Source organism: Lactuca sativa, chromosome 4 (genome assembly GCF_002870075.4).
Source record: "Lactuca sativa cultivar Salinas chromosome 4, Lsat_Salinas_v11, whole genome shotgun sequence".
In the NCBI taxonomy this organism is placed as follows: domain Eukaryota; kingdom Viridiplantae; phylum Streptophyta; class Magnoliopsida; order Asterales; family Asteraceae; genus Lactuca; species Lactuca sativa.
In genome coordinates this window covers 47,523,836-47,534,657 of record NC_056626.2, presented here as the reverse complement: position 1 = coordinate 47,534,657, position 10,822 = coordinate 47,523,836, and positions in this window count along the sequence as shown.

Below are 10,822 nucleotides of genomic sequence, written 5' to 3'. Positions count from 1 at the left end.
GTTTTCGGTTGAAGATCTTGAGAGCAAAGAGTGTGTTTTTGATTAGAAGGTGTAGAAGTGACGAAGTGTTTTCGGTTCCATGCTCATATAGGAGGATAAGATTGATGTGACACATGCATGGGTTTGCGAACTGAGAGGATAAGACCGAGGGTTCTCAGTTGGAAACCGTTTGCAGTTCGAGGATTTAGGGCAGAAAATGGTTTACGATTACGAGGCGTTTACGGTCCGAAGAGTTTTCGGTCCGAAACTTGAAGCCTATGCGGGGGTTTTCAGTCCTAGCGAGACTTCTCGGATCTATGCAATTCACTTCCATTTTTTGTAACACTTTTAATAAAAGGTTTAAACACATATAGATTTTAAATCTAACTTAATAAGATAGATCAAAACAATAAGTTTGACATTAGTTGACCTAAGTTTGACTTTTACAATATCGAAAATAACGGGTTATCACAGAATTGAATTATTAATTATACCTGAGCACACTATATGATTTACCCAATAGATTGATGGACTTAACGGATTAAGTCCTTAATGGTTAAGTAAGAATCACTTAACCATAATCGTCATTTTATGTGAAATCCCTAATTTCACTTGGGCCTTAAGTTGGGCCTTTCTATTGGGCTTTGGTGTTTAGGCTATTAATGGGCCATCCAAAAACAAGCATATGGACTAGAATAATTTAATAGGCTTTAGGGTAAGGCCCTTGTGAGTTTCGGGCCCAATTGGAAAATTGGGCCATAATTAGGTCTTTATGATTATGAGAAATTGGGCCATATGTTGGGCTTTGACTCATAGTTGACTTTTGGGCCTTTGGATTGGGGTTTGGGCTTAAATTAAGCTAAGTTAAGGGTAAAATAGTCTTTTACCCCAAGCATGGACTTATGGATATGTGTTAGGACCCAATTATTAATTGGGTGTTATTTTGATGTTGACAGATTTGGGAATCTGTTAGCCAGCAGCCACAACTTTATCCACGGGACTTCAACAGTGTGAGGTGAGTCTCCTCACTGTTTGTATGGGTCGTAGGCAACAATGCCGACCCATTTGTTTGATGCATGGTAGGAAGACCCGAGTGTTAGCCCTAGGCAATATGTATGAAAGACCAGGAGGCGATTCCTGGCACACTCTATGTTATTATGTATGGTAGGAAGACCCGAGGGTTATCCCTAGGCATTATGTATGAAAGACCAGGAGGTGGCTCCTGGCACACTGTATGCTAATTGGATAAGTAGAGTAGTATGTATGCTAGTTGTCTTTGTGATGCTTGCATGGAAGACCAGGAGGTGGCTCTTGGAACTTTTTTATGAGAACGAGGGGGTGGCCCCCGGCTTGGCAAGAAAGACCACGTGGCGGCCCGTGACATAATGGCAAGACTATGTTTGGCACATAGCATCTTTACTGATTATGATATATGTATGGCTCATGGTTATGTATGACAGTATGCGAGTTATGTGCTTATATGCTAGGCAGTATTCAGTTGAAAGAGACTGAATGGGTATGCCAACACCCAGATATGCTAGGCAGTATGTTGTTATGTATGGTATGTGGTATTTGGGGAACTCACTAAGCTTCGTGCTTACGGTTTTCAGTTTTGGTTTCAGGTACTTCATTTTCAAAGGAAAGGAGACGGCTTGATCGCAGTGCATCACACTATGTTTTCTGCACATGGGATCTTTGGGATTACACTCTGATATTATTTTATGATAGTACGTTTGGCTACTGACACTTTGGTTTTCACATGAGATGTTATTATGGATGCTTTTATACTTATGGTTTTATAACAACTTATTTAAAAATGAAATTTTTGACCTTGAATTTTGGGATGATACATGTTGGTATTAGAGCCTTGGTTTGAGGGGTTCGGGCACACTCTCGGGTGTTTCTGGACTCAAATCAAGGACATGGTATGAGAATTTTCAAAAGAAAAATCATTTTATAAAAAGAATTTTGAAAAGAACAAGGTGTGTGATGTGTGCAATCGGCTGGGCTCAATAAGTTTTTCCTAAGATACCCATACATGTTATGTTATGTTATGTTATGATATGAATTGAGAATATATGAGTTGCATGCTAGATTAGGGCTAAGGATCTAGGAAGGATGTATTATATGCCTATTGTATGTGCTTATAGATCTGCATGCTAGTACTGATTAGTCAGTGATAGGATAGCCTATTTAGGTTATGCCTGATTGTATGAGCCTTAGAATCTCAAGCCAGTATAGATTCCTGATAAGAGGATAGAATGATTTGATTGGAATATGTTGGTTAGATTTTGCATTGTCTGAATGTTGCTTGCTTTGTGCTTTGTGCTTTGTGCTTTGTGGGACTCTTAGTGATGTGAGTTAGCTACTAAGTGAATATGCTAAGTCACATGGGATACAGGCCGGATAATCTCAGAGTGATGGACTTGACCCTATTACACAGCTCTCGTTTGAGTCTAATCGTTCTAGGGACGAGTCTTTTACTCGAAGGATTATCTAATCTAGTTGCATGTGGCTATATTCATAAGGTAGCTAGATGACATTACTGGGAATCTTTTAGCAGTTAAGGATTGGGTGGGTTCAGGAACCTAAGAAGGCCTAGGATACGCTTCGGTGGGTTAGTAGTGAAGTTTAGTGAGACTTAGGTGCATCGGTTTGAGGAAGTGACTTGGCGGATTCGGGAGGATTGTTGAGGAAAGTATGGATAAGTGTGGAAGATAGTATTGGGCCCGTGCTACTGAAAGCACCAGATCCATACTCGAATCGGTGAGAGTCTTGGAGAATCTGAGAAACTTCGGAGAGAAATTTGTGACCCGATTGGGGACAGAGGATGTTCCGATTGTTGCAGCTCAACCATTGGCAAGTGAGCTAGTGAGTGTGACAGGGTGTGAGACCCTGAAGGATATGACTTCCAAGAGTTTTCAGATGCGAGATCGATTTGGAGCACCCTGGGAAGAGAGGGTCGTGCCAGGTGCGTATATTAGAGGGTCCCAGGAAGAGACCCGTGACTTTTGATCATCGAGCGAAAGGCCAGCAGGGCCGGAGTAAGTGCAGCACGTACAAGAAAGTGAACAAGGGAGTTTGTCACTCTAAGGGTTTAGGTTGATACAAGTGTGGCAGGATTGATCATGTCAGCCGAGATTGCTCTCAGGAGGTAAGCCCATTATGTTTTCACTACGGATATGTGGGTCACAAAAGGCCGACTGTCCGAGGAGGAAATGGAGGAGCAGTGAAGGCGCCTGCTCTGGCTATTTTGCAAATCTCTGATGGTCGAGGTATCTCAGGAGGAGGTGATCAGGACTCCTTCAGATGATTGCGGATTTGTTATTTTCTGCTACTTCTAGTTGGATACCGGGAATTGTACCACTTTGGAATTTTGATTGAGTTTGGACAAGTTAGATCTCAGGTTGGTCCTCTGCCATTGACTGGGTTATCAAGGATTGTTATATGCCATTCTGCAGGCCGAAAAGTCCTTTGATGAACCTACAGATGGACGTATCTTGCGGAGTGGGTTCCGCATGTACCGTTACTATTCCAGATCTTTGTTGGGATCCGTTCATAAGTATTATTTGGAAGATTCGTTAGTCAGGAACTAGTGGGACAATTCTCTAGTGAAGTCAGAGTTCAATGGTTCTATCAATTGTTTGGGTATGGTCAAAAGTTGTTTATGGAAGAACCTTGGAGTTCAAGGCACTACTGTTGCTAGGACAGGACTGGTAGCATGAAGATGGTAGTGTCAGTTGCGGGTGTTAGATTCATAGGTGGTTGGTCATTAGATGTTCAAGAGAATTGTATTTTCGCATGGGATATGTTCGGTTAGAGTTCAATGGTGCTGCAAGATTGGAAGTGGGGACGAGGATTCGTCGGCTAGGGTGAAGATTAAGGCTTCCAGTTGTCAGCATTGGAGGTGGACTAAGGTGTCAAACTGGGCCGGATTTCAAGAGTACTCTTCAAGATTTTTGAGGATGGGCGATCTTAGGGTTTAACTGGTAAGTGATCGCTAGCATTGGTAAGCACAGGTTGTCATCAGTGGATTATTAGGAAGCAAGAAGGATTGGGAATCCTTCAATTTTGATGTGCCGTGAAGACTTAGTCAAATCTAAGTGGGGGAGAACCGATCAGGTATTCAGGAGCAGAAATAGGTGTGAGACTAGGATGAGTTTCGCATCCTTGTCAGGAAGGAAGGTGGTCGAGTGGCCGTCTTGACTGAGGATTGGGTGAATTGGGAGTTCAGAAAACGTTCCAACATTTGGTAAATGCTTTTCCTTGGCATCGGATAGCAGGTTTAGGGAACCAGGTTAGAGGTTTAATTAGAATTCAAGTTCAGTTGAGTGTTAGGTCGAGTGCTTGTTTGACCCGGTATGGACAGTGTTGTAAGACTACGGGGGTAGCCGTAGCATTCACTAACATTCAGATAGTAAGGAAAGTGTTGTAAGACTACGGGGGTAGCCGTAACATTCACTAACAATCAGATAGTAAGGAAAAGTGTTGTAAGACTACAGAGGTAGCCGTAGCATTCACTAACAATCAGATAGTAAGGAAAGTGTTGTAAGACTACGGGGGTAGCCATAACATTCACTAACAGTCAGATAGTAAGGAAAGTGTTGTAAGACTACAGGGGTAGCCGTAGCATTCACTAACAGTCAGATAGTATGGGAAGTGTTGTAAGACTACGGGGTTAACCGTAGATTTCACTAACAGTCAATTAGCATGGAAAGTGTTGTAAGTCTACGGGTGTAGCCATAACATTCACTAGGTTGGTAGATAGCATGAACACGTTGTTAGGACGCGGAAGGAACAGGAGTACCCACCAGTTCGGGTGCAGCAGTGAGGATATGGAAATCCACAGATTGGATTACGGAATTACCCAGATGGGTTTGATCTGGTTGAACCAGCGATACGACCGTAGGAACGCCACTACGGTTATGAGATCAAGGAGGCAATGGACTGTGTAAGGTCATTTGGGATATAAGGCTACCATTGGTCAGGTAGCAATCACTTTTAGCCTTGGATTTGATTACGACAGGATTCGACGCATGGAACCGATCGGTTAGATCAAAAGGTTGTTAGAGCCACAATGGCATGATAACTAGTGGCAACTAGTTCCAGAGAAGGATTTCGTTCAGACGTCGTGTGAGACGACTAAGTGGGAGTCCTTTGGCTCCGCAGCCGGTTGGAGCCCGATATTTCAGATGATTGGCGAACGAATTGAGACCAGACAGGTCTCAGTAGATTTTGGAAAACATCCATGTGGAAACATAGTGCTTCAGGCAGTTCAATTTTCAGGCAGTTTCAGCGTTTGGGTTGTGTTAGTATTTATATTTTAGGTTGCAAGTACAGACGAAATAGCTGGTTGATTGGGATGTGACAAGTCACTCATAGCGGGATTAGCTGAGCCTTAGCCAAGTATAACTGATCTGCATGGATAATTAGGTATGTGATCCTGTTTTATAGTGGGAACATCGAATTGATTAGAAGTTGATTAGTCAATTGAGGGATAAGCGGACTGGATTCAACAATGATGATTCAGTATGAGCGGTTTGGCAATGAGTCAGACCACCTCGAGACTGCAGATTTCAGACGGAGTAGATGTGATCTTTTTGCAAGGAATTCGATCATCTGTGGACTTTAGGGCCTTACGAAGGTTGGTCATGGTTAGCCTGGGAAGGCTAGGGTGTATCCAGGATTGTGGCCATGCTACTTGGGTGGGTTGTCATGTACGGAATGGTAAGGAATGATTTTGAGGACGAAATCTAATTTAAGTGGGGGGGGGGGGAGTTGTAACACCCCGTTTATTAAATAAATAAATTAATAAATGTATAGTAGCCATAAAATCGATAATTATATAACAAGGTATTGGTCTCGAGGAGCTAATTGTCACAATTTTAGAAGTCGGGGGTTAAAAGTGTAAGTTTCTAATTGGTTTCATAAATATTTATGAAGGCAGGGACTACTTGGTAATTATTGGGACTTAATTTGAAGGGTTTTTGGATGGATGGGGTTAAAAAGGTAAAGTATAGACTTAGTTTGAAAAGAAGTTGGGAAGGAGGGACCAAAGGTTTGACAAAAGTTTATATGATTAGGTATTAAACTCGTCACTTTGCTTCACCACACAAACCCTAACCCTATTATGAAGGACCAGCCGCCACTTACACCCTCCATCCTTCAGTCGCTACCTCCTAGCTACCATTGAAGATGGAGACTGTCGGAGCCAACCCCTTTCTACGTCAGAAAGAGAGTACGACATTCGGAGGAATGGTTGCTGTTGTTAACTGTCGAAGCCCAACCGTCATTGCCGCCACACCTCCACTGTTCTCCTTCTCATTCTTTATGTCACCACCCGTAGCCACCGAGTCTATTGTCGGTACTGTCCCAACTGTCTTCGACTACGACTCCATTCCACAGTAGCTAGTTGCTGCCACTGCCATCTTTCGAGCAATCTTCTATTTCAGTGCTCCGGTCGAGATTTGCTGCCATTAGAAGGGACCAGCTGCACTCGTATGGTGCATGGGCTCGCGTTAAGGTGTTGCTGCTTCACCGTGAAGTGTTTTTGTATGTTGTGGGCCAGAAACCAAGAACAACAACCACCATGGCCGCCAGCCATGGTGGCTGCCACCGCTGCCATCTCCCGTCGCCATCAGCCACCGTGTGGTGGTGGTTGTGTGTGTTCTGGTGTGTATGAGTACATTTGGGGTGTTTTGTTTGACCGGAAAACCGAGAAAAGCTACCACCACCACCGTGAGGTGGTGGCTGCCACCATCTACCACCGTCGGCCACCACAAGGGTGGTTGTGTGTGTTTTTCTATTAGTGTGTGTGTTTATTTTTTTGGGTTAAAGCATTGTAAAATGTAATTAGAGATTAGAATAATGAAAAGAAACTCATAACCACCACCGTGAGGTGGTGGCTGCTGCCACCAACCGCTGTGTTGGGTGGCGGTGTGCTTGTTTGTGTTTGGATTTTTTTTGGGATGCTTGAACAAATGGACTAGAACCATAACCACCACAGTGGGGTGGTGGCTGCCGCCGTGAGCCGTCATTGACCACCACTACCCGAGGTGGTAGTGGGTGGTGCCCGATTTATGAAACCCTAGTGGGCCTAATAAAACCCTAGTACCATTGAAGATGGAGACTGTCGGAGCCAACCCCTTTCTACGTCAGAAAGAGAGTACGACATTCGGAGGAATGGTTGTTGTTGTTAACTGTCGAAGCCCAACCGTCATTGCCGCCACACCTCCACTGTTCTCCTTCTCATTCTTTATGTCACCACCCGTAGCCACCGAGTCTATTGTCGGTACTTTCCCAACTGTCTTCGACTACGACTCCATTCCACAGTAGCTAGTCGCTGCCACTGCCATCTTTCGAGCAATCTTCTATTTCAGTGCTCCGGTCGAGATTTGCTGCCATTAGAAGGGACCAGCTGCACTCGTATGGTGCATGGGCTCGCGTTAAGGTGTTGCTGCTTCACCGTGAAGTGTTTTTGTATGTTGTGGGCCAGAAACCAAGAACAACAACCACCATGGCCGCCAGCCATGGTGGCTGCCACCGCTGCCATCTCCCGTCGCCATCAGCCACCGTGTGGTGGTGGTTGTGTGTGTTCTGGTGTGTATGAGTACATTTGGGGTGTTTTGTTTGACCGGAAAACCGAGAAAAGCTACCACCACCACCGTGAGGTGGTGGCTGCCACCATCTACCACCGTCGGCCACCACAAGGGTGGTTGTGTGTGTTTTTCTATTAGTGTGTGTGTTTATTTTTTTGGGTTAAAGCATTGTAAAATGTAATTAGAGATTAGAATAATGAAAAGAAACTCATAACCACCACCGTGAGGTGGTGGCTGCTGCCACCAACCGCTGTGTTGGGTGGCGGTGTGCTTGTTTGTGTTTGGATTTTTTTTTGGGATGCTTGAACAAATGGACTAGAACCATAACCACCACAGTGGGGTGGTGGCTGCCGCCGTGAGCCGTCATTGACCACCACTACCCGAGGTGGTAGTGGGTGGTGCCCGATTTATGAAACCCTAGTGGGCCTAATAAAACCCTAGTACCATTGAAGATGGAGACTGTCGGAGCCAACCCCTTTCTACGTCAGAAAGAGAGTACGACATTCGGAGGAATGGTTGTTGTTGTTAACTGTTGAAGCCCAACCGTCATTGCCGCCACACCTCCACTGTTCTCCTTCTCATTCTTTATGTCACCACCCGTAGCCACCGAGTCTATTGTCGGTACTTTCCCAACTGTCTTCGACTACGACTCCATTCCACAGTAGCTAGTCGCTGCCACTGCCATCTTTCGAGCAATCTTCTATTTCAGTGCTCCGGTCGAGATTTGCTGCCATTAGAAGGGACCAGCTGCACTCGTATGGTGCATGGGCTCGCGTTAAGGTGTTGCTGCTTCACCGTGAAGTGTTTTTGTATGTTGTGGGCCAGAAACCAAGAACAACAACCACCATGGCCGCCAGCCATGGTGGCTGCCACCGCTGCCATCTCCCGTCGCCATCAGCCACCGTGTGGTGGTGGTTGTGTGTGTTCTGGTGTGTATGAGTACATTTGGGGTGTTTTGTAACCCTAATCATCATTTTATGTGAAAACCCTAATTTCACTTGGGCCTTTGTATTGGGTTATTAATGGGCCATCCAAAAACAAGCATATAGACTAGACTAATTTAATGGGCTTTAGGGTAAGGCCCATGTGAGGTTTAGGCCCAATTTGGAAAATTAGGCCATAGATGGGCCATAATTGGGTTTTTATGATTATGAGAAATTGGGCCATATGTCGGGCTTTGACTCATAGTTGACTTTTGGGTCTTTGGATTGGGCTTTGGGCTTGAATCAAGCTAAGTTAGGGGTAAAGTAGTCTTTTACCCCAAGCATGGACTTATGGATATGTGTTAGGACCCAATTATTAATTGGGTGTTATTTTGATGTTGACAGATTTGGGAATCTGTTAGCCAGCAGCCACAACTTTATCCACGGGACTTCAACAGTGTGAGGTGAGTCTCCTCACTGTTTGTATGGGTCGTAGGCAACAATGCCGACCCATTTGTTTGATGCATGGTAGGAAGACCCGAGTGTTAGCCCTAGGCAATATGTATGAAAGACCAGGAGGCGATTCCTGGCACACTCTATGTTATTATGTATGGTAGGAAGACCCGAGGGTTATCCCTAGGCATTATGTATGAAAGACCAGGAGGTGGCTCCTGGCACACTGTATGCTAATTGGATAAGTAGAGTAGTATGTATGCTAGTTGTCTTTGTGATGCTTGCATGGAAGACCAGGAGGTGGCTCTTGGAACTTTTTTATGAGAACGAGGGGGTGGCCCCCGGCTTGGCAAGAAAGACCACGTGGCGGCCCGTGACATAATGGCAAGACTATGTTTGGCACATAGCATCTTTACTGATTATGATATATGTATGGCTCATGGTTATGTATGACAGTATGCGAGTTATGTGCTTATATGCTAGGCAGTATTCAGTTGAAAGAGACTGAATGGGTATGCCAACACCCAGATATGCTAGGCAGTATGTTGTTATGTATGGTATGTGGTATTTGGGGAACTCACTAAGCTTCGTGCTTACGGTTTTCAGTTTTGGTTTCAGGTACTTCATTTTCAAAGGAAAGGAGACGGCTTGATCGCAGTGCATCACACTATGTTTTCTGCACATGGGATCTTTGGGATTACACTCTGATATTATTTTATGATAGTACGTTTGGCTACTGACACTTTGGTTTTGACATGAGATGTTATTATAGATGTTTATATACTTATGGTTTTATAACAACTTATTTAAAAATGAAATTTTTGGCCTTGAATTTTGGGATGTTACATAGTAAGTTCCCCAAAATACCACATACCATACATAACCATGAGCCAAACATATCAGACATATCGAATCAATCAATAAAAGTGCTATGTGCCAATCATAGTCTTGCCATTATGCCACGAGCCGCCTCATTGTCTTCCTTGCCAGGTCGGGGGCCACAACCCTGGGTCTTACAGACAAGTGCCAGGAGCCACCTGCGGGTCTTCCATGCAAGCATCACAAAGACAACTAGCATACAATCTACACTACTTAACTAATTAACTGCCAAAGTTCAGACTCTGGTCTTGCATATAGTTTGTCACGAGCTGCCTCCTGGTCTTTCATACAAACTGCCAAGGGTTACCCCTTGTCTTCCTACAATACATAAACCAAATAGGCCAGCATTGGTGTCTTCACCCCATAGAACGGTGAGGAGACTCACCTCGAATGCAGAAGGTCACTGAAAGAAATCCCTAGCTGCTGCCCTGACGATTTCTCCGGGCTATCAATATCAAGATAACACCTAATTAGCAATTGGGTTCCAAACTATGATCCATAAACCATACTTGGGGTAAAATGGCCATTTTACCCCTAACCCAACTTGAACCAAAACTGAGGCCCAAGTCCAAAAACCATAAAGGCCTAAAACCAAAAGTTACACAAAGGCCCACTAATGGCCTAATTTTCCAAATTGGGCCCAACCCATATGGGCCTTATCCTAAAACCCAAAAATTCCCTTATTCCAACAGTTGATCTCAGATGGCCCAAAAGGCCCAAAGCAACAAAGTCCAAATAGGTAGTCCAAAACCAAAATGACACCATAAGGCCCAAATCAGCAGTACCCACATCTAATGTTAAGTCCAAGCCCAACAACCAAAAACTCCACTGATCAGACGAACGCATGGCGTTCGTTGCCGGACAAATTGATGGGGACTCAAGACGGAACGCGCTGCATTCCTAGGGGCTACGCACGACGTTCAAGGCTAAGTTCTAAATTCTCATTTTAAGGACTTAATCCATTAAGTCCGATGTCTAGAACCCCATAAT